Source organism: Hemicordylus capensis, chromosome 2 (genome assembly GCF_027244095.1).
Source record: "Hemicordylus capensis ecotype Gifberg chromosome 2, rHemCap1.1.pri, whole genome shotgun sequence".
In the NCBI taxonomy this organism is placed as follows: domain Eukaryota; kingdom Metazoa; phylum Chordata; class Lepidosauria; order Squamata; family Cordylidae; genus Hemicordylus; species Hemicordylus capensis.
Genome location: NC_069658.1, coordinates 28,101,895 through 28,127,092, shown reverse-complemented (window position 1 = coordinate 28,127,092; position 25,198 = coordinate 28,101,895). Strand labels below are relative to the sequence as shown.

General features: G+C 43.2%; 1 non-coding gene across 1 annotated transcript; it reads left to right on the top strand.

Annotated features, from left to right (window-relative positions):
* Positions 1 to 378: 378 nt before the first annotated feature.
* Positions 379 to 481, top strand: LOC128348398 (U6 spliceosomal RNA). The gene has a single exon (XR_008318122.1). It is a non-coding gene; the product is annotated as a U6 spliceosomal RNA (small nuclear RNA).
* Positions 482 to 25,198: the final 24,717 nt, after the last annotated feature.

The window sequence follows — 25,198 nt, the reverse complement described above, 5'->3', positions numbered from 1 at the left end:
TTTCTGAGCCTTAAAATGGTCCCTTTGGGTTATTGTTTTCCCTTTATTGTGAAAACATGCCATTGTTTTTCAGCACTGAATTGAAACACCAACATTTCATTCATTCCCATGTTTGATCACTTAAGAATACAAACCAAAATCTGATATACATGTGTTGGAAACACTGTGACATTTCTTTCCACAATAAGCCACAAAACTAATTCATTTCATTCAAGAAGAACCCCTGGGAGGCTAACATATATTCAGAAGCATTGATCTCAGTGGAGAATAGCTTCAATCCAATCTTAGGGCTTTCCTGAGCCTAAAGCAGGGAGAGACAATAATTTATTGTGACTGGGGATGGTGGCAGTTACAGTTCAATCACAGCTGGAGAGCTAAGGTTGCCTACCCCTACACTAAAGTGTGAATCATGAAGAGAAGATTTGCATGCCCTTGCACAAGGAGGATACAGCAGTTTTGTGATGTTGCGTTCCATATTTTTAAAAGTAAAGTGTGCCATCGAGTTGATGTCGACTCCTGGCGACCATAGAGCCCTGTGGTTGTCTTTGGTAGAATACAGGAGGGGTTTACCATTGCCTCCTCCCACACAGTATGAGATTATGTCTTTCAGCATCTTCCTGTATCGCTGCTACCCGATATAGGTGTTTCCCATACTCTGTTTCCCATAGTCCGGGAAACACCACCAGGGATTCAAACCGGCAACTTCTGGCTTGCTATTCAAGTCATCTTCTCACTGCACCATTAGGTGGCTTCCATATTTTTACCTTGACAAAAAACAACTGTGTTACTCTCTGTGGCTGACATAGCAACAACTCTTCATCCATCCTTCCAAATATCAAAAAGAAACAGCTAGTCTTTCCAAATAGGCCCAGAGTTTATCCAAAGACCACACAATAATATAGGAGACTCCATCTGCCAGTCGTCAGATTTGATTTTGAAATTGCTAGTGGCAAATGGCAACAGAACGCTGTCTTCTGCTTCTGTTTGAAAACAGAAAACAACTCTGTATAACTGCATGGCCAAATGCCGAAGCAGGGTAATACTGTTATTAGGACCAACTAAAATGTCATAGAATAGTGAGCAAACATTCAAGTTCTCCAGAAGATGAACTCTTCTTCCTCGGGGATGTTAGATGGGGAGGAAAGAAAAAAAACCTGAGCACAATGTTGAAATCCCAAACTTTTTAGGGTGAATTAACTGATTCAGTCCCTACAATGCGAGGAGCCAAACAAGAGTGTGTGCTTGCCCCATTACTGTTTAATTACTATATCAACTCAGTAGTGCAACATCTTGATTTTTTAAAAGTTCCACCCGCCTAAATTAGCACATAGGCATGTCTCACTTCTTTTGTACTGATGATATGGTTATTCTTCACGGTCTGTTGTAGGGTTAAGAAGAGCCCTAAAATCCTTTGCGTAATTCTGTGAGGAGGGAAAGCTGCTGATAAATTATCAAAGGATGAAAATAATGACCTTTACCAGGAGAGTTAGGCACAATCGCTGGCATATCAACAGCAACAAAATAGACCAGGTACATTGTTTTAACTATCTAGGAATAACCTTCCATTCTTCTGGTTGGAGAGATGCACACTTAAATTGTGCTTCAGAAGTAGCACAGAGAAGTGCCTCAGCTATTAGATCCTACTATCATACCAAAGGAGGGTGATATGTCCCTGCGGTTTTGAAATTTTTGAGGCAAAAGTAGTGGTGCAGCTACTATACGGTGCATGGTTGGGCCCTTACTTTAACCTTGCCCGGATAGAGACAGTACAGTCTAAGTTTCTAAGATCAATCATGCAAGCCCCTAATGCATCTCTAATACAGCATTAAGATTGGAATTGGGAGTCATGGGAGTGGAAACTCTAGTGTGGATTACCACCCTTAACTATTGGCTGAAGGTGGTATTCTCACCAATGGGTCTGGCCCCACTGAAGCTTGAAGATAGTTTCCAATCACAGTGGAAGTCAGTTGTTAAAGAAAAGCTCACCTTTTATGGCTTTTCCTTTGAAGTGCTGCAATCCATGGGTTACGAACAAGCAAAAGGGGCTGTAAAGCAAAGAATATTGGCTATAGAATGGCAACAGAAGATAAGTAAGGCCCCCAAATGACTTAAATTATGAAGACATGCTTTTAGCACCAATCTAGCTGATTATTGTCAAGCCCGAATAACTTCCAAATATCATAGAGCATTTGCGCTGACCCACTTTGACGATTGCCTTCAGCAGTTTTATATGATAGATATGGTGGGATTCCTTATTCTGAACGTTACTGTCCATGTAGTACACAGGATAGAGGATGTGGCTCATGTTTTATTATACAGTAATTTTTATAGGGATTCACGTGAATCATTAATTTTGCCCCTGATAAAGGACCTACCAGGCAGAGGAGATGAAGCATCTATATATTTAATTATCTTATGACTGACCTGGTAGAGAACTTTGTGGGGATGTCAAGACGCGTCTGGATGCATCTGGATGCCTGCTGGAACTCTCACGAGGTTCTGCAAGAGTTCCAACCATTGCCTTGGGAAGGAACGGGCAGGAGCAGGAACATTGCCTGGGGCAGGAAGATAATGGGCGGCAAGGGACCCATTGGGGGTCGGGAGGGGAATGGGCAGCAAGACAAAAAAAGCGAGGGTGGCAAGACAAAAAAGGGCATAGAGGAGGCGGGAGGCGGCTGAGCCATGTCGCCGAGAGAATCCCGGCTGGGCAGGCGGCGGCGGCGGGCTCCCAAAAAAGGCCAGATGGAGGCTGGCGGAGCAACTGGGGCTGTTGTGGCGGGCATGGGGGCTGTGAGGGGGGAGAACGGCAGAGGAGGGAATATGGAACGGACTAGGGTGGAAGGGAGGGGGGGAAGTGGCACAGATGCTGTGTGCTGAGTCTGCTAGTATATTTTATTTCTCTTATCAGACCATCAAGCCCACATTACTCTTAACGTGGCTAGGTTGTGTGTAATAGCAGTGAATATACAATGGCATCTAATGAGTAACCTCCTGGAGTACTATACTACTGTATATTCATGAAGTTATTGTGCTGTATTATTGTATGGACCTGATTTTGTTCTCCCCCAGCTTCTTGCTTCTGTACTGGTCAAAGACTGTAATAAAGTTTATCTATCTAAAAAAAAGAAAGAAATCCCAAACTCTGTAGTTTATCATAATCTTAAAACAGAGTGCAGGAGGTGTTTGGGATAGTCCACCAGGTGCAAAACTGATTTCAGGTTGTACTATGGGCTGCTGGACCAAATAAATAATAATGTCGATACCTGCCTTGTTTTGAAAATATAAAATCTGGCTGTTACTCAAATCTAGCACTGAGATCCCAATGCAGATCACTTGTGAGACAGAGATTTGGTCATCTTAATAGACCCTAACTTCACTTTTGGAGGTTATGTGCTCTCCAACTGCTAGGTAATACTACCCAATTTAGCTTCCAACTTTAGCTGGTGCACAAAAAATTAAAAATAATCTCCGGCTTTGCTAATAGGAATATGATCATTATGATCATCTAGTGTCTAACATGTGTTTGTTTTTAGAAATCAGGCCTTTGGAGATGGGGATTCATCTTATTTCTCTTTATGTGTAAACTGTGTTGAGCTTTTTGTTGTTGTTGAAAAGCAGTATATAAATATTTGCAATAATAAAATCATCATCATCATCATCTGTGTATGCATGTATAGAACTGTACTCATGTGCAGTTATCCGCATGTTATCTTTAATACAAATACAGTGGTACACTTCCTAACTGTATCCTGCATTTGAGAGATCAGTACCCAGGTTTACTTTTAAAGTGAACACATTGGCGGCATTTGTATGTCACGTGGAAATTTTCATGTCATTTGCATGTCATGTCCATTGGACCCATGGGGCACCCCCCCCCCCGCTCTCCTGTCCACATTCAGATGACAGGGAGAGTGTCCTTCCTGCAGCCAGCAAGACTGCAGAGAGGAGGGGAAACTGGCTGTGTGGGCTTCCTTCTTGCTTGAAGGAGAGCCTGCACCACCAATCAGGAAGGGAGAGAGGGAGGAGCGTCCTCCCTCAACTCCAATCTGGCAGAATGCAGCCTCCAGTGCTGCATTTGGACATAACGGAGGCTCTGTTTACCTTTACTTTGGAGCAGCAAAACTCATTACAAACCAAGGGTTCAAACTGGAAACTTTGGAGTGCAACCTTGGGTCACGCAACCGACGGGACAGGAGTTGCATGCGTTCTTGCGTAATGGTAAGGAAACCACAGCTACCTGCAACTCCGGTCCCCCGTTATGTGTGAATGCAGCCATATACAGTCATATACATTGACTGCAGTCATATACAGTGAATGCAGCCATATACAGTCATCCACACAAAAACTTGTATGTGCATACAGACATCTGTATGCACATACAACACAATGTGTGAATAGGAGTACAGGTACAGCCGCAAAATATGCAAGTTGAGCCAAGATTGTGTTCCCTACACTACCATCCACAAAGCCAAGCAGGATCTTTGAATGATAAAAAAATATTTCTTTAAGGATACTATCGTGTCAGCGGCTAGAAGAAAAACAAATCTAAAAATCCCAAGCAAACTCTTAGGAGGGCTGGCACAACTGGCCTTTTGAGCAAGGTTTTCCTTTCTAAATGTTGGATAGAATCCTTGTTCCGATGCCGAGAACAACATAGGCAGCACCACAGGGAGGCCAGAAAGCTGCCTTGCCTACAGTCACCTCCCCCAGGCTGGCAGAACTCCATGGCAGAGCACAATTCCCAGCCATGCTGCTTTGCTTCTGGCTGAAACTCAGAGTGTACAAAATAGCTTAGGGGGGCACCCTATTTGCTGACAGAATTCTTGGATCATTCTGCCTGAGTGCGTCCAGCAAGTCAGGTTGGCTTCCTCCAGGCACAGCCAAGATTCAGCCAAAAGGTACTTAAGCAGCATATCAGCAAAAAGGCTAAGTTACTGGATGAGTTCTTCCCGAGGGAGGGAGGGAGAGGAACATAGATGAAACTGAGGCAACTGGAACCTCACACCAGCAGGAAGACTGCTTCCACCAAGGTAATAATGTCCCAAATGAAGATTTCAGGAAGTGTCTTTCTTCTCCTTTTCCGCTCCTCCACTGCAGCTAAAGTTCAAATTTCCCTCCTCTTGCTCTAGCTTACTGTCTTGGTGGATAGTCTTCTGGCTGAGATGTTCTGCAGCCCCTAACTCACCAGGACAATACAGGGTCTGCAAAGGCTGGAATGCAGCCGGACTGAGTGGTAAATGTACCTCACTAAGAGGGCAATTAATTATTTCAGGTTAAACACAGAATAAAATCTTGTGTGTTGAAACAGATTTCCTCCCACCTGTCATGAGCCCCAACCTGGCTAGGTAGGAGAGCTGGTCTTCTAGATAGGAGAGCTGGTCTTCTGGTAGCAAGCATGACTTCTCCCCTTAGCTAAGCAGGGTCTACCCTGGTTGCATATGAAAGTGTGAGCACGGTAAGTTATTCCCCTCAGGGGATGGAGCTGCTCTGGCAAGAGCAGAAGTTTCGAGTTCCCTCCCTGGCTTCTCCAAGATAGGGCTAAGAGAGATTCCTGCCTGCAACTTTGGAGAAGCCACTGCCAGTCTGTGAAGACAATACTGAGCTAGATAGACCAATGGTCTGACTCAGTATATGGCAGCTCCCTATGTTCATATTTAACCTCACCAATGAATCAGAGTCGGACACTGAAGTGGCTGGGCAGTGGCAGCACAAATGCAGACCCAGGCCCTGAGGGTAGCCCAGAGCCCAAGAGAACCCCAGATTGTGGTCCAGAAGGGGCAGAGCCAGCACCAGACACAGCCCCAGGCCCCAGTGATGGTCTGGAGCCTGAGAGATCCCTGGCTGGAGTTTAGCCCTGAGGAGGCAGGACCAGAACCAGCCCCATGTCCTGACACCAGACTGGAGCTGGTGGGTGCTTCAGGGATGGAGCTTCTTGAGAGCCCGAGCCCCCAAGGGATATGGCCCCTCCTCCTCCATCACCTCCCCTGATATCTGTGCATCTTCAACAGCAGCAGACGAGGCAGGATCAACTAGAGCGGAAGACAACTGCCAGGCTTCAAGCCAGGAGGCTGCCCCTTTAAGAAAGTTGCTTTCTGGCCGGAGAGATGCAGCCCAGCAGGGGCAGAATGGGTTCAGGAGTATTTCAGGGCTCAGTCTGCCTCTCTCTGCTGCTGGGTTAACATGTCCTATGGTGTTTCTTGACTGGCTGCCTGGCCTTGCTGTGCTTCCAGAACTCTTCAGCTTGACTGGAGAGGAGAGCTGGTCTTGTGGTAGCAAGCATGACTTGTCCCCTTAGTTCCTTGTCCCCATGACTGCTCTGGGAAGAGCAGAAGGTTTCAAGTTCCCTCCCTGGCTTCTCCAAGATAGGGCTGAGAGAGATTCCTGTTTGCAACCTTGGAGAAGCCACTGCCAGTCTGTGAAGACAATACTGAGCTAGATAGACCAGTGGTCTGACTCAGTATAAGGCAGCTTCCTATGTTCCTATGACTTTGCTGGCCACCAGATCCTGTGGACCTCAAAGGATGGGATGGGGTAAGCCACCACCTTTCCAGCACACCCACACCATTCCAGGGATTCCATGGGGAAAGAGGAGGAAAGTCATTCTAAAGTCAAGATGCAGAAGGCAGCTGCTTGCTTCTTAGCAACAGTGGGGTATGGGCAGAAAGCAGACCTTAAAACATTGTATCATTCATTTTAATGTATATTCATTTCATCAGGTGAATATTTTAAATATTGTTGCCAGCCAGGCAGATTAGAGGTGAAGCAGATTTGAAGACATGAAGCTTAAAAATATCAAACCACTGAGTGGGCGGGGGGGGGGGGGACTAATCCCTCTCATGATGTATGACATATTTCCAATTTGATATTTGTTCTGAAGAAGTTCCCAGTTCCTGTATGAAGCAACAGCAATGATCTTCCTCTACTCACGTCCTTCCAATTGCACTTGTACAAAAGTTGTTTGTTCTCCTGAGAGACTTTCCTGGAATGAATGGCACAGATAATTGCAGCAGGTTCAAGAGCAAAGAGCAGCCATGAAGGTTTCTTGCAACATCAGAATCCATCTTTGCCATTCTGAAATGTATTTCATAATACGTCCTAACCACAACAAGCACTACATGTGTTTCGGTTGGGGGGAGCACTTTACTGACAGTTATTCATAATCAGTGAGCCATAAAATGATTTCTTCATAGGAACATGTCTATGCTGTGTCAAGGCTCACCGGGCTATCCTTAATTCCTGGAAAAGTCAAAGAAAAGAAGGTTTGTAAGTCTATAAACAAATATAGATACAGGTAAAGGACAGGGCCTTCTTAGTTATTGCCCCCAGGCTTTGGAAAGCTCTCCCAGAGGGCATCCACTCCTAACTCTCCGTTACAGTTTTTAGAAAGCAAATACAATCCTGGCCTTTAACCTAGGCTTTTATATATTGAGGTCATTCTCATTCACACAATCAAAAATGGTGTTCTACCCAGGTTTGGGAGCTGTCTGTGCTCCCAGTTTTCAGTTGTGTGGAAGCAAGGCAGGAGGAAAACCTGGGTAGAAGTGATTGTGTGGAAGCATGGTAGGAGGAAAAGCTTGCTTCCACACAATCACGTCGACCTAGGTTTTCCCCCTACCTTGCTTCCACACAACTGAAAACTGGGAGCACACAAAACTCCCAAACCTGAGTAGAAGACAGCTCTTGATTGTGTAAATGACCTCATTGTTTCCTTGCTGCTGCTTCTGTGCTGTGTTTTAAAGATTTGTATTTCCCCCCGTATATTCCAATTTAATATTTGTATGGTTTTAACTGTTTAATAGTTTTTTATTTAAAATATATATATATTGTAAACTGCCTTGAGATTATCTTAATGAAAAGTGGTATATGAATCTAACAATAGAATAAAACAAAATAAAAAGACAGAAACTTTGTAACAGCTTTGTGAAGCAAACCAAAAGAAGGATAACAAGATAGGGCCGTTTCACAGGACCAGGCAAAAGTCCATATGCTGGGAATTGGAGGTCTCCAGAAGCTTGCACTCCCAAGAGACAAGTCACCACCTGGTTACTGACTTCTGCTTGAGATTCTTCCAAGAATCTCTGCCCAACTTGACACCTAGATTTGAAGAGGGGCCGAGATTCTTGGCAGAATCTTGGGTGGAAGACACTGAGGCGCTTCACACGACACGTGCGAAGTGCCTGGCAGGGTTCTAACCCTCTGCAGATAAGATGGCTGGATCAGCCGCTCACATCACAGAGCCAGTGGGGGTTGCAGGGATCGGGGACCGCACGCCCCCTGGATGTTCCAGGATGCCCCCACATGAGAGCGCCGGGCATCCTGGAGAGACCCCCGAGCACGGGAGGCTGCTTGCAGTTTGGGATCTACTTGTGTGTCCCCATGCGCCTCGGCAACACACAAGCAACAAAATGAGGTCTACGGAGCACTCGCTCCATTAACCTCATTAAAGGGGAAGGTGTTCTAGACAGGCTAGGTGCCTTGGGAGCACCGGGTTCGGCCGTCAGCCCAGTGGTTCCCACGATCCATGGAAAGTGGGCTAAGCTCCCTTACCCCGCTTTCTGTAGATCGTGGGAATAGCCTCAGTAACTGGGCACATTGGTGGAGTTGGATGATGCACCCGTTGGGACTGCGTCCTACCCAGGAATCTCTGGTTCCCAGATTGCTGACTTTTTGCCTAGAGGTAGCACTCTGCTCCATTTTGCTTTTATTGGAGATGTTGGGGATGTTTTTTTAAAATGTGCAGAGAGGCGTAGCAGTTACATTTTTTAAGCTTCCATGCCTTTCTCTAGGGACTAAGGAAGCTAGATGTGACATGAGTGTTCTGTGAACAGAATTCTCACAATCTCTTTTTTCAAAAGGCAGCTTTGGGGACCCTGTTCAAATCAAGGCCATACGCAGAGGGAGGGGGATAACACTTTTCCTCCCATGCTATGGCCCCAATCCAGATTGTCTTGTCAATTACCAAATCCGCTATTAGTTGCAGAAACAAAATTGTGCACCTAGGTTTACCCTTCCACAGCTAATAGCATTTTGCAGGGGGTAAATTAAACTGAGAATTGGCCCAGCATAAAGGATTAAATTGGCCCTCTCTCCATTCCATGGCCCTGATCCAAATTGCCACCCCGCCCCCAGCTGCTTTTTGAAAAAGAAAATAAATTAGTTAACTTAGTAAATTAGTTAATAAATTAGTTAATAAATTAGTTAAATTAGTTAAATTAGGAAAAATGTCTTGAAGTGCCACTGGACCAGAGATTAAGGTTCAAAAACTATCTTACATGGTGTGGCATCCACAGTTTACCTTATTCTGAAGCAAGGAGTCCTTACTCCTAAATGAGGAGTTTCATTCTAGAGTAGGACACCATGTTCCAGAGCCGGGTAAACTGTTGATGCCACTCACTGAGTTTAATTATTCTCTCCCACACCTTTTGTTAACCCATAGCAACCCTGGGTAGGCTGCATCCCAACAGAGGAAGGGTGTACAGAGAAAGGTTCCTTAGCTCTTTTTCGCTCCAGTCATTCCCTCCACCCCACCTCAGAATCACCCTTCCAAAGACACTTTTCCATCTCTGGTTGGGGAAGATATGGAAAAGCTATAGAGACATGCTAGCCTTGAGGAAAGAACTAAGCAGCCTTTCCTCACCCACCGTTTTCCCAGGTTGCATTGGATTTTACCAAAACAAAACAAAAGAAAGCAGAGGGAAGAATAATGCAATTCTGTGTAATGTGAAATGTATACCTAAAGACCAAACGACATGAGACATTCTATCGCATGTAATTTTCCTCTGAACGTCTCCCTCCCCCTCCTGCCGTGTTATAAACTTCTGGAAGGGTAAGCAGTTAATTCCGCATGGGTCATCCACTGCAGATTGCAGCCTCTAGGGCTGCGTTTTGTAAAGAAACAATTGGCAATTTAAAAAAAATGTGCTGGTGATTAAACATCACATGTAGGTTGGACTTTAAGCTGTAGTCCTATGCACATTTACCAGGGAGTAAACCCAGGGCTGGCCCAAGGTTTTGTGACACCTGAGGTGAGATGCCGAATGCTGCCTTGCCCCGTGCCCTGGTGGGGGCCAGCCCCTTTCCAAACGGATCCTTGCAAGCTTTAAAAGTGGCATACGGGCGGGGAGGAGAAGGGAAAGTTGCCAGCAGCCTCTTCTTCTCTCCTCACGTTGCTTACAAGCTCTGCAGGGAAGGTGAGGGAAGGCTCTCCTCACAAAGCTTGTGGGGAGAACAGCATTGGTCCTGCGGCTCTGATGGCAGCAGTGGGAGGGCATCTCATGGCCCTGCTGCCATTGCAGCGATCTGCTGCCTGAGATGATTGCCTCACCTTGCCGCATGAAAAGAGAGCTGGTTTTGTGGTAGTGAACATGACGTGTTGCACGCAGTAAGCAGCATGCCGTACACTGAGACTACGAAGCTGTTCTTGCATAGGAACATAGGAAGCTGCCATATACTGAGTCAGAACATGTAGCTCAGTATTGTCTACCCAGACTGGCAGCGGCATCAGTTTGCAGGCAGGAATCTCTCTCAGCCCTGTCTTGGAGATGCCAGGGAGGGAACTTGTGCCCTTAGCTAAGCAGGGTCCACCCTGGTTGCATATGAAAGGGAGACTAGAAGTGTGAGCACTGCAAGATATTCCCCTCAGGGGATGGAGCTGCTCTGGGAAGAGCAGAAGGTTTCAAGTTCCCTCTCTGGCAGCATCTCCAAGATAGGGCTGAGAGAGACTCCTGCCTGCAACCTTGGGGAGGCCGCTGCCAGTCTGTGAAGACAATTCTGAGCTAGATAGACCAATGGTCTGACTCAGTATATGGCAGCTTTCTATGTTCCTATGAGAAGAGTTACTTCCCTGGCACCTCCAAGAAAAGGCTGAGAGAGATTCCTGCCAGCAACCTTGGAGAAGCTGCTGCCAGTCTGTGTAGACAATACTGAGCTAGATGGACCGATGTTCCAGCTCAGTATGAGGCAGCTGCCTATATTCTCATATCCCTAAAGGGCCACCCCTGAGTAAGCCCCACTGACCACAGTTGGAGTTACTTCCAAGTACTGTGCATAGGACATGCTGAATATGCCGAATAAGACTTCTTTCTATTTTCAGCTATTACTGTGCAACATTGCTGGGTATGAAATGGCTGACCAGACTCCTATAATCCACATTGATGCAGAATAGTGAGACAACACTGACTTGCTGAGTGCAAGTTCTAATACAAAGTTTAAAAACAAGGAAAATCTAACTCTGGAAGTATTTTCTGTTGATGTTGGAAGTGAGTCCTGCTGAATGGCAGACAAATACAGGATGCTCCTGCTGCTTCCTTTGCTTTGCAGAATACATTTTCTCTAGCTGTCTTGGCTTTGTTCCTGTAAGGCCATCTCTGCAAACATAAATAGTCCAATGTAAGTTAGGGTGGTTTTTTTTCTTTCCTTTCCTGGACTGTTTTAGCATTTACTTTTGCTGAATCAGGAACAAATCGCTTTGACAAGCACATGCTTAGGATGGTAAGTGATACCAAGGGAAAGTAGAGGGTTTGAAATCTCTAGAGCTGGAAAATGTGTCTCCTTCTAATAAAGGATAATAGTATTTGGCAACAGGGCCGTGAAACCTTAAATGACTGCATAGCCTTGCCTGCAAGAACAATGGAAGTTTGATAGTCCAAGTGGAAGATGCAAAGCGGCCAAGATACTGGGACTTCAGTTTAATTTAGGATGGTTGAATTTGTCCCAAAGTAAATAAATCATGTTCTTGTTAAGAAGGGTTTTGCTAGAAAGAATGTACTGTATCACATGATGCATGTCTTGATGCAGGCCTTTCAAAACAGTGACCAAAGATGCCCACACTTTATCAATGGAGTACGTAGAAGCAGATGAGGTAAAGGCATGGCATCCTCCACTAATGAATGGTAATAGCGGGGCTCCTTCTGACAATCTCCCCATCCAAATTTCTTTTCAGATTGTGGAATTTTGAATTCACCGGTCTTGTTTCTAAAGGGGATCATGCCATAGTAATGTTGTTCCATTTAAAAAAAAATTCCAGATGTAGTGTGTGCTCCATTAGCTTTCAGTTTCTGTTCATCATTTTATTAACAATGCATTGGTAATGTATTGTTCCTCTGCAATAATGCATGTTCCTCTGCATTGTCTGAAGATGCACCTCTTCATACTGCAATCCTACTGTGATTGTACAATCCATTGAATCAAGATTTGGGAGGTGTCATTTTTTACCGATACACAGGGTTGCATGAGCTTATTAGTAAAATACCACACACAAAAAATCATAATGCAAACTTATGTTCAATCACATTTGGATTTGCAGTATTTTTTCAGTGTGCCAATGATAAAAGTGAGAAAAATGCAAATTTGCTGAAGGAAGGAACTGAATGCTGGAGCAAACTGCAAAGGCTCCAGTTCTAGAATTAATTTTAGCAATTTTCCCAATTAAACCAAAATTCCAGAGGAATGGAATACATGCAGAGAAAACACAGAGAATTATAAAGTTGGGAAATAGGAGAAATCCACTCATCCCAGGGAATAGGAAATAGTTGAAGTAGTAGTAGTACATAAAGCAGAGTTTCTCAAACTTGGATGTTGATAGACTACAATTCCCATCATCACTAGCCACACTGACCTTCAGCCATGGGTTGAGAACGCTTGGCATAAAATTGAGAACCCCTAACATAAAGCATTTCTACATTGCATATTTAAAGCAGTTGAATTGTCTTCTCCATGCTGGTCGCTGACCGAAATAAAGAAATTTGAATTTGAATTGTCTTCTGCCCCAAAGAATCCTGGAAACTGTAGTTTTGTATGGGTGCTGAACATGGTTTCATTCACTTCGTCATAGAATTGTAATTCCCATGGTTTACGGGCTAGGTGTAACAAGTCTTTAAAGAGATCTGAAGAGAGTTTCAGTGCTGACACATTCTGCTGCCTCCTCCAATGCAATTTGCGACATGGTCGGTGCTATAGCTTGAGCTGCAGCTGCCGGAATGTGCGAAAGGTCCTACCGCTGCCAATCCTTTGCTGAAATTAAGAGCCAATGTTTGTTTGAGTATTGGATTTCTGTCCTGCTCACATGAATGCAATAGGCGTGGGCTAAAATCACTTGAGACAATGACCTCATTGAAGCTAAGCAGGTCTGGGTCTGGTCAGTGCCTGCACAGGAGTCAGGGCAGTAGCGGCCCGTGAACATGCCTCTAGGGGGGGAGGGCAGCGGGAGGCAGCTTTAAGAGTGAAGTCATTCGGGACTCACCTCTGCCTCGGCGAAACCTGAACGCTATCCGGAGCCACAAAGTGCTGCCCAGAAGCCCCTACGGCGGGGAAGCACCTCGGCCACTCACCTGACCGCTGGCAGGGGCTCGGCTCTGTGGAAGCCAGGTGAGTGGTGGAGGTGCTTCCCTGCTGTAGGGGCTGCTGGGTGGCATGTTGGGGCTCCGGATAGTGTTCAGGTATCGCCGTGGCAGAGGTGAGTCCCGAATTACTTTATTCTTAAAGCTGCCTCTGCCGCTGCCCCGGAGGCACGTTCAGGGCCCGCCACTGAGTCAGGCTGTCCTGAGTTTGATGATGGAGAAAAGGCAGAATATAATTTTAAAAACAGATGTCGGGACAGAGTGTGAGGAGAGAGGGCACCAGAGGGAGAGAGTTCTGGGCTCTTTCTCCTCTTTAAAGCAAAATCCCCCACTTTATACAGACACTCATTAATATTAATTTATTATTGTTTCTTGTTTGCACAGTCAAATAGATGTTATTGGCTGGTTTGTTTTATCCAGAGTTCGAGTCCATCCCAAGGACCTGGGATGCCTGAATTTTATTGTCAATATTCTTCTTGTTGTTGTTATAGATATCGTCGCAGAACATAGGCTGTTCCCAGTAAAGTTGTTTTTTGTAGTTGGCTGATGGTGATTTCCGTGGCCCCTATGGTGTTGAGGTGCTCTTCAAGGTCTTTTGGAACTGCACCCAGGGCGCCAATTACCACTGGGATTATTTTGGTCTTCTTCTGCCACAACCTTTCAATTTCGGTTTGAAGATCTTTATATTTTGTTATTTTTTTTCTATTTCTTTTTCTTCTAGTCTACTGTCACCTGGTATTGCTATGTCAATTATTTTGACTTGTTTTTCTTTCTTCTCGGCTACAGTTATGTCTGGTGTATTGTGTGGCAGATGTTTGTCTGTTTGTAGTCGGAAGTCCCATGATATTTTTACATCATCATTTTCTACAACTTTTTCAATTTTGTGGTCCCACCAATTTTTGGCTACAGGTAGCTTGTATTTTTTGCAGATGTTCCAGTGTATCATCCCTGCTACCTTGTCATGCCTTTGTTTGTAGTCAGTCTGTGCGATCTTTTTACAACAGCTGATTAGGTGGTCCACTGTTTTATCTGCTTCTTTAAAAAGGCGGCACCTGTTGTTTGTTGTGGATTTTTCGACTTTTGCTCTTATTGCATTTGTTCTTAGTGCCTGTATTAAACCCTCTGTTTCTTTCTTCAAGTTGCCATTCTTAAGCTACTGCCAGGTCTTAATGATGTTTGATTTTCCAGTTATATTGTGCAAATATTGACCATGCAGTGGCTTATTTTTCCATTCGTTATTGACCATTTTAAATGCATCTTCTTCACAGTCCTTTATATATTCTTCAAGGCCTCTTTTCTCCTCCTCTACTGTTTGATGGACTTGCAGCATTCCTCTTCCCTCTGAGCTGTGAGGGAGGTATAGCCGGTCTAGTATCATCATCATCATCATCATCATCATCATCATCATCATATCTATTCTCCCAAAATGGACCCAAAGCAGATCACATCAGAAATCAATAAACAATCATAGAGCTTGTATAAAATAATGTAACTTGCAGCAGGAACAGCAGAACACCAAATACCAAAAGACAGCATCACAAATTCATGTAGCACCAAATGTTTTCTGACATAGCCAGTTGTTCCCTTGCCACCTAAAATTGCAGAGCGTGTGTGTGTTTGTAATTTCCACAAGAGGGCATTTCAAAAATAGATGCCACCACCCATAGGGTCCGGCTTCTAGTAGATGCCTGCCAAACCTTAGTTGGGGTGGGCACCCAGAACAGGGCCTCAGATGAGAGGGAGGCATACACAGGTTTATTTAAAGGTAGAGATCGCCTACCATCATGTGCGGTTTGACCTATGAGTCTCTTTAGATCAGGGGTAGGCAATTTGCGGTTCTCCAGATGTTCCTGAACTACACTTCCCATCACCCTCAGCCACAATTTATTAGAGCCGGGAGTGATTCGTTCCGGAACACCTGTATAGGCACATTTTGCCTTCTCCTACCTTAGATGCTATCTGCATGCCTTTGGAAAGCCCATGCTACACACAGGAATAACCTTTGAAAGATCCTCACCATGTGTATTGCTCACATCACTACAGCATACCCCTGAGGATCCTGGGGTCTACAGTTCCAAAGATCTTTGAATCATTATTTTCCCTACATGTAGCATTGTGAGGAGTTGGAACTTTCCTCACAGCTTGCACAAGAGGTATTGATTATAATCTCTATGCCCTAAATAGTTTAGGCCAGAATACCACCTCTCTCCATATGAGTTATTGTCTCCATTTCCCACAATGCTTGCCTAGCCCTTTCTCACCACGTATTTAGAAAGATTGTAAAACCATCCTTTTTCACTGAGCGTATGACTTGGACTGAAGATTTTTATGGAACTACAGTATCCAGTTAGCCACTTAATGGCACAGAAGGGAAATGACTTAATTAGCAAGCCAGAGGTTGCCGGTTCGGATCCCCACTGATACCTATATCGGGCAGCAGCAATATAGGAAGATGCTGAAAGGCATCACCTAATACTGCGTGGGAGGAGGCAATGGTAAACCCCTCCTGTATTCTATCAAAGAAAACCACAGGGCTCTATAGTCGCCAGGAGTTGACACCGACTTGACGGCACAACTTTACCTTTATGTAACATTAAAGTATAACAGCGTATCAATAGCAATTCCAATACAATACAGTCAAATACAATGTAGGTTATAAAACAAAATGATAATTCAAAACTCAAATACCAATACACTTAACTTAAATGTTTTTAATTAACTAGGCCTACACTGTGCGGGATAAACACTTCCTATATTCTACCAAAGACAACCACAGCCAGGAGTCGAGTCGACACCGACTCAATGGCACACTTTACTGTCTCCATTTATCTATCTATCTATCTATTAGATTTGTTAGATTTATATACCGCCTTTCGCTAAAGATAACCCCAAGGCGGTTTACAAAAGTGAAAACACATAAAAATGAATTAAAAGTATTTAGCTAAAAATATAAAAACAATCCGATATTAAAATATATAATATACACAATACAAAAAACTATACATGGATAAACACACACAGAAGCAGCAATAAAACAATCTATTTAGTGGTGCTCTGTGGCTTTATTTTCTTTGCTGATGTGACTTTTTGACTGTAATTGTTATTGCTACAATTGATCCTAACTTTGCTGCTTGGATTGTTGTTTGTATATTAAATGATGATGTGTGCAGCCTTGACTGGCTCTCGAAAGAAAGACAATATAGAATGTTTAAAACAAACGAATCAATAAATAACAAAGAGATGAAGCATCTATCTACCATGCCCATAAAAGGAGGTGGAATTATTTTATGTATTTATTCATTACATTTAAACACCATTTAAAACAACCGGCTTAAAACAATATAAAAACAAACTTAAAACAGTTCAGAGCCATTTAAAACCAACTAAAAATACCTAAGAACAATTTAAAATTAGAATTAGCATGGTTTCATATTTCTTATGAATTTTGCCATATCTTGTCAGAAGTGTTTTTTAAAAAAAACCTATAATATTTGAGTACTGTGAAGTGAAAAGGATTGACATTATTATAGCCTCAAAGGTTGGTTCCTGCTGCTGCATGAATTCCAATCAGCCAGAGTGGAGGCAATATGAATCATGAGGCCGAGTGGACAGGTTTATTTGCTCACAGCAGGAGGCTCTAATACAAAGCAACATTCTGCATTAAAGGTTTTGCCACCTCCACAATGGCAAAGGAGTGATGCCAACTTAATTGATCTTTTTGCTGGCAGAACTTCAGAAATTAGACCACCACAAAATTGAGCAAGTGCAACGAGATATGAGCTGAAATGGCTTGTATGTTTCTAAGTTCATGTTTTGGGTTTCCCAAAGTATCTCTGTAGGACATCTTATTTATCATTTATTTATTTTTCTATGGAAACCGCTTTGCAAACTTTTGTTGAAAAGTGGTATATAAATAGTGGTAGTGGTAGTAGATGTGGACTACCACTTCCCCCACCAAGACTGAGTTTCCATACATTTTGCCAAATATTTGAACTGCAAGCTTCTGATGCCATCATGCAATCCATAATTATACTACGTCATGCCACTTCTTATAAGGTATCTGGTTGGCTCTATAGAACCATATTGTTTCGTTCACAGTAATGCCATGTTACAACAATGTGGGTCAATTCTCACATTCCTTATCAGAGCAGGAGGAGAAGTAAGGCTGGGTATGGGAGCCTTGTGATTTGCCATCGTGAGAATTCTGTAATCAAGGGGGGAGAAGGAGAAAATTATCATCTTGTTACTGAAATAGCTTGTCTTGGGGCTACCAGCAGCACCCCTCTATGGGATTTGGAGTTCCAGGCTTGCAACTCCCATTTTGGATACTTGAGCTCACAGGACCATGAACCCAGTACATGCTCAGCTACACTATTGGGTTGTTTGGCACAAGTGAACATGGGGCTATAAGTGTCAGAACAACAAACAACTGTAGGGAGTGCTCTCTCTCTCTCTCTCTCTCTCTCTCTCTCTCTCTCTCACACACACACACACACACACACACACACCCATGGCCTCTCTTGTAAAAAGGGAGGAATCTGGCAAGCAGACCTGGGTCAAAAAGACCTCCAGAAGAGAGATCGCTACCTCCCGTTGGTCTTTTGCAACAGGATTAGCTCCACTAATCGCCCCAACAGCAATTCAGATAAGCATGGCACATCCCTAGCCCCCTATCACTACATTAGTGAGCTGGCGAGGACCCAAAGGTAGGATCGTTAACACGGAAAGAAACCTATCTCTCTCTCTCAGGAAGAAATTTCCCAGTCTCAGATAAAGTTTTTCAGTTCATCCATTCAATATTCCATGCACACCTTCCAACCAACCATTCCATCTTTTGTTTCCTAAGGAGCATACTGACTTGATTGGTTCATGCAGACATGAGCTTCTTTGTTACACGAGTTTCAGCCCCTGCCAGAAGCACTATTTCCCCTGGACTTTGGGGCCACGATCTGTGGCCTCCAAGGTCCGGGGGGGCTCCAAATGTTGGGGGGGGCTTCTGCCGCCACCCAGTGCCTGCTCCACCACTGCCCCGCCATGCTGAACCACCAATCTTCTCCATAATTATAGCCACCATGTGCGCGGCCAGGGCTGGGAGGTGAGCTGAGCAGCCCCCCGCCCCCAGCCCACGCTGGGCAGTGGGTGGCGCGGCCGCTGGGCCTGTCTATCTGGCCCAGCAGCCCTTGAGAACTGCAAGGCACTCCAGAGCACCTGTGCAGGTAGAATAGATCGTCGCAAGCCTGTGACGTCACACTGCCCACCTCTATACTTGGTTCACAGATTATCATTTCTCCTCCTCCTACCTTGATTGTAGAATTCCCATGATGGCCAGTCGGGAGTGTGCATGGCTCCCAAACCTAGCCTAGCCACTCCTCCTACCCTGAAGCTGTTGATGAGAATGGCCCTTATTAATGGGCGATACGATTGGCTTGCAAGCTTACGTCTTCATGAGCTCTCATGACATAAACTGATATCATGTGATGGCTGGGAAGAACATAGGTTGAAAATGCAGAAAATTAGGGGAATTAATTTATTTATTTGAAAGAATATGCCATCATTCTTCATAAATAAACTCAGGGTAACTTACAACAAAAATAATAAAAACATCCAGAGTACAACAGAGTAAAACATAAAAGGGCAGGATAAGACATTCATTAAAACAGGGCAATCTTATAGAAATATATAGAGTTAGGGGAAGGCCTGCCGAAATAAAGAAAGTCTTCAAAAGTCATTTAAAATTAAACTGGGGGAAGCAAGGGAGTTCCAGAGAGCTGGGGCCGCCACCACTGAGAAGGCTCACTATTATGTCACTGACTGTATTTGTTTGTTTGTTTGTTTGTTGCATTTATAAACCACCCCATCCAGAGGCTCTGGGTGATATACAACAACTTTTAAAAGACATAAAAACACACAATTGAAAACATAGTGCTAAAAACAATATAAAAACAATTCAAAAACAATTGAAACCATTTAAAACCAATTAAAATGCTTTTAGAAAACAACAACGCTTTACAAGCCTTGGAAGGCCAGGCCAAACAAATAAGTTTTTAGGGCTCTCTTAAAGGCCGACAATGAGCCTAAACTGTGACTATCTGCCGGGAGTGCATTCTATAGATCAGGAGCAGCTACAGAAAAGGCCCAGTTCTAAGTCGCCACCAGACATACTGGTGGTAACTGGAGATGGACCTCTTCAGATGACTTCAACAAGCGATGGGAATCATACCGAAGTAAAATAGTGCTTTAGAAGATGTCAGGCTGCACAGAAGAGCCTCTCTACATGATTTCATGAGCCAGGCAGAGTTATATGGGTGTAGGTGGTCCTTCAGGTACCGTGTAGAAAAATTTATGTAGAAAACAAACACGTTGATGGTTTCAGGCCAGCCTCAGCTTTTGTTTTGGCCACTAAATGAACTAGAATGTCTTTAACCTTTAAAAAGATTGTATTGTGGTACAAAAACCAAGCCCCTTAAAAACTGAGCATGTCTCTTCTTTCAGTACATTCACTATTATTATGACAGGATAATTTCAAACAGGAAGCCTTCACTGAAATGGATCCTGAAATGGATCCTGAATTCCTGAGTCACTGTGTTTCTCTTTCTTGAGCTGAATGATTGCACCATTCTGTGATTGCTCCTAAACTCCTTGGGTAACCTATAAAGTTTCCACCCACACATTTAGGGAAGAGTGCATTGCTATTTATCACTCAACTATAAAAGCCAATATCATGCTGTTAGTGAATGCTAAAGACACTACACTTCCTGTTATCACTGTAAATAGAAAGGCGAGGATCTACAGAGCCTACCACATACCAGAAAAGAAATGGTCTTATGTGTATTTGCTTTTTTAAAAAAATGTGGTTTTGAATTTTTATCTATTTTATGTATGCAAAGTATTATCATTTTGCCATGATTTAGCAATTCGGGCAAAGAAATTCTTGCAAAATAGAATTATTAATCTGCATCCACTTCTGTTTGTTTTGTCTCCATATGCTTAGCTACGTTCCTCAGGATAGTCATTGTTGTTGTTGTTGTTATTATTATTTTGTCAGACAGGTGTTATTGACAGGTTTGTTTTATCCAGACATCGAGTCATTCCCAAGGACCTCGGATGGCTGAATTTTATCATCAATACTGTTGGTTATTATACATCTCGTCGCAAAATATAGGCTGTTCCCAGTAAAGTTGCTTTTTGTAATTGGCTGATGGTGATTTCTGTGGCCCCTATGGTGTTGAGGTTCTCTTCAAGGTCTTTTGGAACTGCACCCAGGGCGCCAATTACTACTGGGATTATTTTGGTCTTTTTCTGCCACAGCCTTTCAATTTCAATTTGTAGATCTTTGTATTTGGTGATTTTTTCAATTTCTTTTTCTTCTATTCTGCTATCCCCTGGTATTGCTATGTCGATTATTTTAACTTGTTTTGATTTCTTCTCGACTACAGTTATATCTGGTGTATTGTGTGGCAGATGTTTGTCTGTTTGTAGTCGGAAGTCCCACAATATTTTTACATCATCATTTTCTTCAACTTTTTCAATTTTATGGTCCCACCAAATTTTGGCTACAGGTAGCTTGTATTTTTTTGCAGATGTTCCAGTGTATCATCCCTGCTACCTTGTCATGCCTTTGTTTGTAGTCTGTGCGATCTTTTTACAACGGCTGATTAGGTGGTCCACGGTTTCATCTGCTTCTTTACACTTGCTGTTTGTGGTTGATTTTTTGACTTTTGCTCTTATTGCATTTGTTCTTAGTGCCTGTTCTTGTGCAGCCAGTATTAAACCCTCTGTTTCTTCTTCAAGTTGCCATTCTTAAGCCATTGCCAGGTCTTGGTGATGTCTGATTTTCCACTTATATTGTGTAAATATTGACCATGCAGGGGCTTATTTCTCCATTTTTCTGCTCGGTTCTTGACTTGTTCTTTCTTGTAGGCCTGTTTTGTTTCATTGGTGTTGAATAGTTCCTCATTCTTGACCATTTGAAGTGCATCTTCTTCACTGTCCTTTATATATTCTTCAAGGCCTCTTTTCTCCTCCTCTACTGTTTGACGGACTTGCAGCATTCCTCTTCCACCTGAGCTGCGAGGGAGGTATAGCCTATCTACATCACTGCGGGGGTGCAGAGCATGATTGATGGTCATGATTTTCCTGGTCTTACGATCTAGCGTCTCTAGCTCTGCCTGGGTCCAGTCTATTATTCCTGCAGTGTATCTGATAACAGGTATAGCCCAGGTGTTTATGGCTTGTATGGTGTTCCCGCCATTGAGTTTGGACTTGAGGATTTTTCTAACTCTCCTGATGTATTCACTTCCAATTTTTCTTTTAACTTGAGTGTGTGTGATGTTATCAGCCTGGAGAATGCCCAAGTATTTGTAAGGTTCTTTCTCTTCCAGGTTCTTGATCTTGCTTCCATTGGGCAGTTCTATTCCTTCTGATTTTCTTATTTTTCCTCTGTTCATTATTAATGCAGCACACATGTCTAGTCCAAGCTCCATTGCTATATCGCTACTGAATATACGGACAGTGTTTAGCAGTGATTCGATTTCTGACTAGGACTTTCCATACAACTTCAGATCGTCCATGTACAGCAGATGGCTGATTTTACTTGATGTTTTAGATGTTTGGTATCCGAGGCCTGTTTTGTTTAGTATTTGTGAAAGCGGGGTCATGGCGATTACAAACAACAGAGGGGATAGTGAGTCCCCTTGGAAAATGCCTCTTCTAATGCTAACCTGTCCAAGTGTCTCGCCATTGATTGTTAACTGTGTACTCCACATGCTCATTGCTTTTTAAATAAATATCTGAATGTTTTTGCTGACACCAGTTGTTTCTGAACATTTTAGTATCCATGTGTGAGGCAATGCATCGAAGTCTTTCTTGTAGTCAATCCATGCAACACTTTGATTGGTTTTTCTTCTCTTGCAATTTCCTAAAATCATTTTGTCCATCAGCAGCTGGTCTTTTGTGCCTCTGGTGTTCGGGCAATTTCCTTTCTGTTCAACTGGAAGCTGTTTGTTAGTTAATAAGTGTTGCATCACTTCATCTGCTATTATTCCAGTTAATAATTTGAACATGGTCGGCAGACAGGTGATTGGTCTATAATTACTTGTAACTGCACCTTTTGCTGGGTCTTTCATGATGAGATGAGTTTTCCCAGTTTTTAGCCATTGTTCAATATCACCTCCTTGCAAAATGTGATTGAGCTGTTTTGATAGTTGTTTTTGAAGGCTTGTTAGGTGTTTAAGCCAAAAGCCATGCAGTTCATCGTCGCCTGGAGCAGTCCAATTTTTAATTTTCTTTGCTCTTTCACTTATTAATTCTGGTGTTTAGATCTTGCATTTGTTGGTTACATTTTTTGACCTCTTTCATCCAGCCTACTTTTTTATTATAATCTGTTGCATTGTCCCATAATTTCCCCCAGAATTGCACTGTTTCTTCTTTATGTGGTGTTTCTAGGTTTCTTGCAGTTTCTCCTTCTATGCTTTGGTAGAAACGTTTCTGATTCGACTGGAATTGGAGATTCTGCCTGTGTTGTGTAATTCTGGCTTCATACCTGCTAATCTTCTTTGACACTGTGGTTATTTGCTGCTTTATTATTTCCAGGACTTCTCTAATTTTCCTTGAATCTAGGTGGTATTTGTGGATCAGATACTGTTTGGTGTTTTCATTCTTCAGCTTCTTGTCTTTCATATCTTTCAATTTACAAGCATCTGATCTAAGTCTGGCAATTTTATTTTCTAATCTAATCTTCCATTTAGGTGATGTACTACTTTCTTTTTTTACAGGTCCATTGATCTTATATCCGAGCTCTTGTGTTGTTATTGTTGCTGCACTGTACACTAGTTGGTTTGTTTCTTGCAAATTATTGGTTGTTATTTCTGCCAGTGCAGCGTTTACATCTTTTAATACCTGAGCAAGTTGTTTTTTGGCAACTGTTTTTAGAGCTGGAAGTCGAACCCTGGTGGTTGTTTGGTTCATGGGCTCAGTTATTGTTTGCTTTAGTTCTTGTTGGCACTACCTTGGCGTCATTGTGGGGCTTGCGTGCTCTGAGGAAGGTGAGAGCTATGCCAGAGGTCCAACCATACTGGACAGGTCTCACCGGAGGAGCCAGAAAAAGAGTGCCTCTCCCATCAACAATATGGTGAGACGTAACTTTAATAAATCTATACCGGATCGGTCGTCGCCCGGGTCAACAAGGACTGCGCCAGGTGCTGGAGTCCCTGGACATCTGGTGGCAAGTGGGCAACAGGACTCAGGATCTTCAGTTGAGCAACCAGGGCTGAAGACAGCAAAGTTACTGGAAAAAACGTCGCTTAACTGAAATAATAATAATAATTATAATAATTATAATTATTATTATTATTATTATTAATTCAATTTCTATACCACTCTTCCAAAAATAGCTCAGGGCAGTTTATACAGAGAAATAACAAATAAGATGGATCTCTGTCCCCAAAGGGCTCATAGTCTAAAAAGAAACGTAAGATAGACAGCAGCAAAAGTCACTGGAAGTACTGCGCTGGGTGTGGATACGGCCAGTTACTCTCCCCCTGCTAAATAAAGAGAATCACCACTTTAAAAGGTGCCTTTTTGCCAAGTTGCTTTGGAGTCAGTCCCATGGAGGGCCAGTTAATATATGTCAGCAGAATCTCATGGTAAAGCCTTTCCTGTTGGACTGCACCACTTCAGGCTGCAGATGCTGTGGCTGTATGGTGGACTGTTCACCCACAGGGTGGGGGGACTTCTTATGCTCAACAAAATAGCATGCTTGGGAGAAGATTATAGGCTTAACCCTTCCTCTTGTGAATCTTGAATCCCGTTCTGTGAGCAAAGAGGCAACTTTTTAAAGTGATGATTCTCTTTATTGAGCAGGGGAAGAGCAACTCGTCCTTTTCATCCCCAGCACACCATCCCTCCAGTGATTGTTGTTGGTATCTATCTTATGTTTCTTTTTTAGATTGTGAGCCCTTTAGGGACAGGGAGCCGTGTGTGTGTGTGTGTGTGTGTGTGTGTGTGTGTGTGTGTGTGTGTGTAAACCATTTTGTGAACTTTTGTTGAAAATCGGTATATAAATATTTGTCATATTCGTCATCATTTGTATAAGCAGCAGTAATATTAGGGTGGGTTCATATGTCATGGGGTATGGAGAACCACCAGTTCCTGGAGCAGCATGGCAGCAACCTGGCTTCTGGTGTTAGGATTGTTATGCTGACTAGGGATGTGCAAATCAATTCACGTAAAAATCAATTTGTACACAAATCTAGCTGATTTGGGCAATTTGGAGACAGAAGAAATTACCCCTGTGGTCTATTGGCTAGAATTGGGTCCAAATCGAATCATGCCAGATTCAATTCAAATCAATTCAAGATTCAGATTCATCCTATTATTTTCCCCAAATTCTTAGCTTTCATTAAAAAAAGAAAGCTAAGCTCTAGCCCTTGTAGAAATGGAGTTATGGAGCAAAATGTGTGGTCACTATTTTTCAAGTGTTGGGATTCTTTGGTGTATAATAACTTTTCCTCAATGAATCACCTTCATTTCTTCTATTCATTTTGATTGTCTTTGGAAAGTGCCAACTGTCAACTGCCATGTGCCAACGACACCCCCACCCTCAAGGCAATGGGGTACTACTCAGTTTATGTTCTAGGATTTGTGTGTGTGTGTTTAGACTCTTTAGTGTCTAATAATCTTTCCTCACAATGAATCCTTAAGAGGATTCATTACACACCGAAGAGTCTGAACACCTCAAAATTCCTAAAATATAAACTGAGTACCCAGTGGCTTGAGGGGTGGGGGTGGGGTAGTTGGCACATGGGATGCTACTAATTTCCCATCCCCACCCACAAAGCAGTGGGGTCAAAATGAACAGAAGA